General features: G+C 34.8%; 1 non-coding gene across 1 annotated transcript; it reads right to left on the reverse strand.

The window, feature by feature from the left end:
• Nucleotides 1-6,335: 6,335 nt before the first annotated feature.
• On the reverse strand, nt 6,336-6,408 carry Trnar-acg (transfer RNA arginine (anticodon ACG)). The gene has a single exon. It is a non-coding gene; the product is annotated as a tRNA-Arg (tRNA).
• Between the last annotated feature and the right edge of the window lie 626 nt (nt 6,409-7,034).

Consider the following 7,034-nt stretch of genomic DNA (forward strand, 5'->3'; position numbering starts at 1 on the left):
AAGCACGGTGGAGGCAGTTTGATGTTTTGGGGATCCTTTGCTGCCTCTGGACCAGGGCAACTTGTTAAGGTCACAGGTAGCATAAAAAAGGAAGATTATGTTAAAATATTGGATGAAAATCTGAAAGACTCTGCTAAAGAGCTCTCACTTGGTCGTCGTTGGTGGTTCATGCAAGATAATGACCCAAAGCATTCGGCTAAACTGACTAAGAAATGGCTTGAGGACAATCATATTAATGTTTTGGAGTGGCCATCACAAAGCCCAGACCTTAATCCAATTGAAAATTTATGGAGAACATTAAAATTGAGGGTAATGCAAAGGAAGCCTAAGAATCTTATTCAATTGGAGGATTATTGTCAGGAAGAGTGGGCTAAAATTACTACTGAAGAGTGCAACAACTTGGTTGTAAACTATGAAAAGCGACTGAGGAAGGTAATCAAGGCCAAAGGCTATACAATTGATTATTAAATAAATCGTGCCAATAATTTTGAACAAGGGGTTTTTGCAATTATGTTTGTTGTTCCTTTGTTATTTATTTTTTTCTAAAATCCGATTGCTGCATCGGAAAGGCCAGTTAAAAATACATAATATACTTTGTTATTTTCTTTAATTTAATCCCTTTTTTAGAATTTATTAGACAAAATTTAACTTTTATTTTACCGTGCCAATAAATATGATCATCACTGTATATGAGGAAGTTCTATGGAGTATAAAATTTACAAGTTGTCCCCAGTTAGGGAGAAGACGAAGTTAGTTTTTTTTTAACTCCTGCAGGGGGGTGTCGAGGTCCTCCTACATACAGATTACCTATCTGGTACTGACCAGGCCCAACGTTGCTTAACTTCGGTGATTTAACGAGAACCGGTGTTTACGTGATTATGCCGCATATCTATATATCTATAAAGGTGAACGCGCGCGCGTGTGTGTGTGTGTGTGTGTGTGTGTGTGTGTGTGTGTGTGTGTGTGTGTGTGTGTGTGTGTGTGTGTGTGTACATTTCCCTACGCAATAACTCTCTCAATTTTAAGTCTACAGAAACTCGAAATTTGACATACATTTGAGAAAATCTTTGTAATCCGTTTTCGGCCAGAAATTTGGCTGTTAAGGGGTTCAACGATTTGACCTTTGAGAACTCTATCAAACTCTTCCGACAATTTTGGTACTAAACAATTGAAATTTTAGATATAGGTTCCTTGGACATGTATCTAACTTAATCACTTGATTTGAGCCCAAAACAATAAATGTTAAGGGGTCATAATAGAGGTTAAAGTTTTTTAAAAATTTGACCTCTGGTCTAAACACTCGAAATTTTACATAAAGGGTATTCAGAGATAGGGCAAGCTTTTTGATCGGTTTGGGTCGAAAATATTTAGTTACCAATATATAAATGTATGTATGTATGTATGTTTGCATGTCTGCCTAAAACTTTCGACAGAGGCGACGGATTTTTACAAGATCAGTATCGTTTTGAAGTTCGAACCTTCAGACGATTCACTTTCAACTGGGCACATCTACAGGGGGGGGGTCGCTTTTTTCGCCGATATTTTCGAAAGCCATCCTTTCCTTTCGATCGTCTAGCCTTAATTAAAACCTACGTCACTTCCGGTTTGACGGTGGTCGTAACAGCAAAGACGTCAGTTTTTTTTTTTTTTTCGTTCTTTTCCTTCTTTTGCGGTACGGGTTCGAGCCTGCCTTCCTACTACCATTTTTTTTTTTTTTTTTTTGCTCAACATACACCTCCAAAAACCCAGGCAACGCCGGGCTGAAATTCCAGTATTTTTAACGAAACAACTAAACTTTAATTAAACCCACACGTGCACGCGCAGATGCGCGTAGAGAAAGATACAAGCGAAAAAAGAAAAACATTAAAATATAAATCAATAATATATGCAAATTTACTGAAATAAAACGCACCTTAATTAAATAAACGTTCGATAGGTACACGCTTATGGCTAGCTTGTTCTGACTTTTTTTTTTTAATTCTAAAAATACGAAATCTTCAAAGTTGCACTATTTAATTACTATTCGATTTTTAAGGTCAGAAAAAAAAGGGAAATAAAAACGAGCGAAATATATATATATATATATATATATATATATATATATATATATATATATATATATATATATATATATATATATATATATATATATATATAACTTTTATTTAAGCACTTCTCTAGAAGCAGCAGGAGCCGGCGAATGTTGTTTGAATATATCAACTCTCAATAAATAACATCTCAGCCGACAACTTCGTTCAGCCAATCCGAAACACATATATTCACATCTGCATGCAATAATTTCGCGCGTAATATAAAAGCCCAAACACGCCAACGTTGTTTTAATTTTTTTTAATTATTTTATTTATTTATTTATTTATTCTTCTTTTTTTTATTTATTTTTTTTAATTTATTTTTATTTTATTTTATTTATTTATTTATTTTTTGCTTTTTTCACTGTTGAACGACTGGTCAACGTACTCGTCAGACAAAAAAAAAAAAAAAAAGAAACGACCACAGACTCTACAATTTAATTTCTACTTGGAACATTTTACGAATTAATTAAAGAGCTACGAAGACGGGTGTTATACCATTAAAATGAGCGATCGTTTGTGTTCCAGAATTTATTTTTCTACATAGTCACCACCATTCTCAATGCATTTTTGCCAGAAATTCAATGACGTATAAATATATACCTTTTTGGGGTGGCTGGAGTGAAAAAAGGGTTTTAAAAAAATTAAATAAAAACATTCACTGCCGCTGATACTTCGAACAATATGTTTTTTGTATAGATAGACTTTATCATTCTTTCTTTTTGTACTTCTTTTTGAAATGTTCTCTGTACAAATTAAATCAGAAGAAAAGGTTTTAATGGTGAATTCGACGAGAGGAATTGTTTCATTTCTTTGGTAAGTTTGATAAGAAATGTTGTTTGTTCTTTATGTTAAGACATACCTTTACTGAGATTTTCCTTTTTTTACTCTTAAGAAAATATTAACATTATTGTATATTTTTTGTGTGTAGTTTAAAGAGAAAAGAGAATTACAATGTAAAACCGTTCAAAAATCACAATGGATCCGTTAATGTTAAAAGAAAAAAATTGTAAATAAAAATAATCAGCTATTTTATTGATAATGACGTTTTTTGTTCTCTCTCTCTCTCTCTCTCTCTCTCTCTCTCTCTCTCTCTCTCTCTCTCTCTCTCACTCACTCTCTCACTCTCTCACTCTCTCACTCTCTCTTTCTCTCTCTCTCTCGCTCTCTCTCCTAAAAATAAAGAAAAACTATTGTTTTCTCTTTTCTCCAACAAATCTCCGTTTTTTCAATGTTGCCATAAAAAGTTACCTGCATTGCAAATGACGAAAAAAAAAAAAAAAAAAATTTTCAAAAAAGAGAAAAAAAAAAGAATTTTTTATGTGCCTTTACTTCAATGCATACAATTAAATTTCAGCAATGAATTTGAAAAGGGCGTTAGCGGAAAAATAATGGCTGCCATTAAAGGTTTGCTAGAATTTTTAAGTATTCAGATGATGGTGGTGATGGCGGTGGCGACGACGACGATGATGATGATGATGATGAATTCACCTTGGTCTTTATTCCTATTTACTTCCTCACGAGAGTAGAGTTATACACAAGGTCAGTTTTTTAATGAGATGCAGACCACCTCCAAAGAAGGGCACTCTGGATTGGAATAAAAAATATCGCTTCAGTCTAGAAGGATTTCTCTGTCACTGACTGACGAGAGAACAAGTGAAGCATGCATGGTCCTCCATAAGTGCACAGTAAACGAGGCATAAAAAGTGACCAAGTTCAGCATTTCCATTTAGCCCCAAAAGTCCAAATAAATAAAAACAAAAAATGACTAAGTCCATCAGTTAGTCCCCAAGGCCTTAACATATTTAAATTTGAGTTCAGCGCCATGTAAAACTGCTAAATAGACATACACAGAAAATTTCGAACAAATATGGTAAAATAGTCGCAAAAATGGAGTGTTTTTATCAGCCCTATAAGAGCCCCTAGGACACACCCAAGAGTTATCGCGAACTATAGACAAACAAAATTATATAGAAATAAGCTTTATAAAAATCCAAGGCATCATTTTTTTAATAAGCACATTCATACGTAATAAATGGGATATTGACAAGAGAAAAACAGCCTCGTAGGAGATGCCCTTTTCTGTTCTCTGCAACATCTATCTTACAGAAGAGATGTTGCGAGTTTGTCTCTGCTTTATCGTTATTTTCATGGTAAGTGCTCGACTGAGCTTCAATCTATGGTCCCCCCTCGCCAAACTTTCACAAGAAACACCCGTCTAGCTGAAAACACTATCAATAATCCCCCCACTCTTTATCTGTGCCTAAACCTAAACGTACATTCCATGAACAAAGCTTCTTTCTTAGAACTGCACGCCTGTGGAACTGTCTTCCGTTTTCCTACTTTCCAGCTGACTACAATCTGATTATCTTCGTCCAACATAAACAAGTTCTTGATGAGCCGTTCCACTTAAGTTAACAAATTTACCGAATTTCTATTACTAACGATTACTATATTGTTCAATTGACTACTGTACATTCTTAACACCCTTATCCTCGAGTGGTCTCTGGGCCTTGATAAATGGCGATGCCTATGTAAAAAACAAAAGGATAGAAATATGGTTAGTGAACAAAATACACACACACACACACACACACACACACACACACACACACACACGTATATATAATATATACAGAGATAGATAGATAGATAGATAGATAGATAGATAGATAGATAGCTAACTACTGAGTGCAGGGAATGAACCCTTACAACGTTACCAAAAAAATTATTAATGTAGAAATAAGAATGGCTACTCGGTGCGATTTCGCTTCCTGGTCCTCAACTGAAATCTCACGGTGATATTCTTAGAATTTGTAAGATACGCATGTTAGTGTGGATGTGGTCACGTGTCCCTTTTTAAGGGTCATGACGATTGGCCAAAATACATTAATACGGAAATGACTTATGCTTACTTAATTGACATATTTTCAAATTTTGAAAACGCGCATATATACTATCTGATTGGATAACCCAACTAACTATTACTAGTTTGTCAACGCCTGCGTTGTATTTAATTTTACGCTAAATTACACAATCTCAGAGCTGCTCTCCAATATATGTGTGTGTGTGTGTGTGTGTGTGTGTGTGTGTGTGTGTGTGTGTGTGTGTTTTAATTTTCTTCCTTTGAAGATTGTAACGCTGGGTATGGAGCAGCCAAACCAGCTGCCAGCATTGCCCTGCTTTTTATTGAAACCAACCGAGAGCTCTTTTTAGTATCCTCATTGTTCCCTTAAGTGCAATTGTTTGGATCTCTTTTGCACTAGGGACACCAGGAATATTAATTAGGTAGGACTTTAGGTTCTTCTGCATAAGCCATGTGGCACCTAATAACTGATATGATTGATATCTCCCTAAGATTCCAGTTTCTTTTCATATCATACATGAGACCTTAATATTTGATCTGTTTCTCCCTTTCAGCTCTGCTCAAACCTCCATCATTAGGGACACTCACTTCAACCAAGGTTGCCACTCTCTGACTTATTCCATAGTGCGTGTATAATTATTACATTAATTATTTTTTATATCTACATATATTAATAGTACTAGCATATGGTGCCATATTACTGAAGGATGAGCCGAGCCAATATCAGATGGGTGACCATTTGGGAATATTAGGTGCTTTATCAGTTCAAAATCATTAAAACCATTTCCTCTCCAAAAGTTTTCAAAAGAAAAACATGGCTGTCTGTTCACGGTTTCAAATTAACTATTTTATTTTATAAATTAAAAAACAAAGGCACGTTGAGAGGAGACTAAGTTTTTTTATTATTGTTTCTTTTCAAAATTTAAAAAAAAAATGTGCAAGTGAAATGATATCTGTTCATTCATAATTTATATTAAAATATATCCAGGAAAGTAAAAAAAACAACAATGTGTTGTGGGTTGAATTTTTATTGAAAAAAAAACTCTAAATTTGTTAAAATCAATTCTTTTTAGCTTTAAAAGGTTAAAAAAAAAAAGTTTGTTGAAAACTTGTTTTAAATTCGTCGCGATTTGTTTTATTTTATTTTTTACTAGCGGCTGCGCCGCGTCAGCACACACAACGCCAAGTCAAACATAAAATGGAGCTCACTCAGCATCAAGTACACTCAACATTCTCTTACCATCAACTCTTACCTTGTGAACTCGGAGTATGGGAAATTCCCATCTGCACAAAACAAAATCACTGAAAAAACAAAAATACCCTAACTAAGAGTAAGGATAATGAGTAAACGTTGGATAAAATGATGGTTAAAATTATTACGAACTTGCCAGGATTCGAACCTGGAATCTTCTGATCCGTAGTCAGACGCGTTATCCATTGCGCCACAAGTCCGGTCCGTATGCTGAAAGATGTTACCACGACTGTATACAGGTAGTGTTAAATTCCGTTGACATGGGCAGATAACTTTTTAGACAAGTTTACGAAACTGCCCAAAAACGCTTATTTCGAACTTTTTGTGTGACTCAGCATTGTTCGTTACGAACCATATAAAGATAAGGATAATCTAGGGACTCACACCTTTTAGGGAAAAAAAATAATTTTTCAATTCGGTGCATCCGTTTGAAAGTTTTATTGGTATATAGACACACACACATAAATAAATAAGGAAACATTTAGAATTTTATTAATAGTATGGATTCTTCACTTTATTTACAACTAGCGGGGGTACCCGGCGTTGCCCGAGTGTTTGTTTCCGGGACGGGGGGGGAAGTTTTAAAAAATGTTATGGTAGGTAAGTAGGAAGGATCAAACCCGGAGTCATGAGTAAAAGTAGGAAAATAAAGTGTGAAAAAAAAAAAAAAAAAAAAAACATCTGCAACGTTAACAGTTCGGCCACCAAGAAAAGTCCATTCCAGTTGTTTAGGAAAAAAAAAAAAAAACGACTACGGTAGGTCGGCGCGAACGTGAAAATATAATGTGAATTGTCCAGCACACTAACCACTACGCCACAGAGCACT

This window comes from Euprymna scolopes, chromosome 10 (assembly GCF_053919585.1).
Source record: "Euprymna scolopes isolate OS-2025 chromosome 10, ASM5391958v1, whole genome shotgun sequence".
Classification (NCBI taxonomy): Eukaryota; Metazoa; Mollusca; class Cephalopoda; order Sepiida; family Sepiolidae; genus Euprymna; species Euprymna scolopes.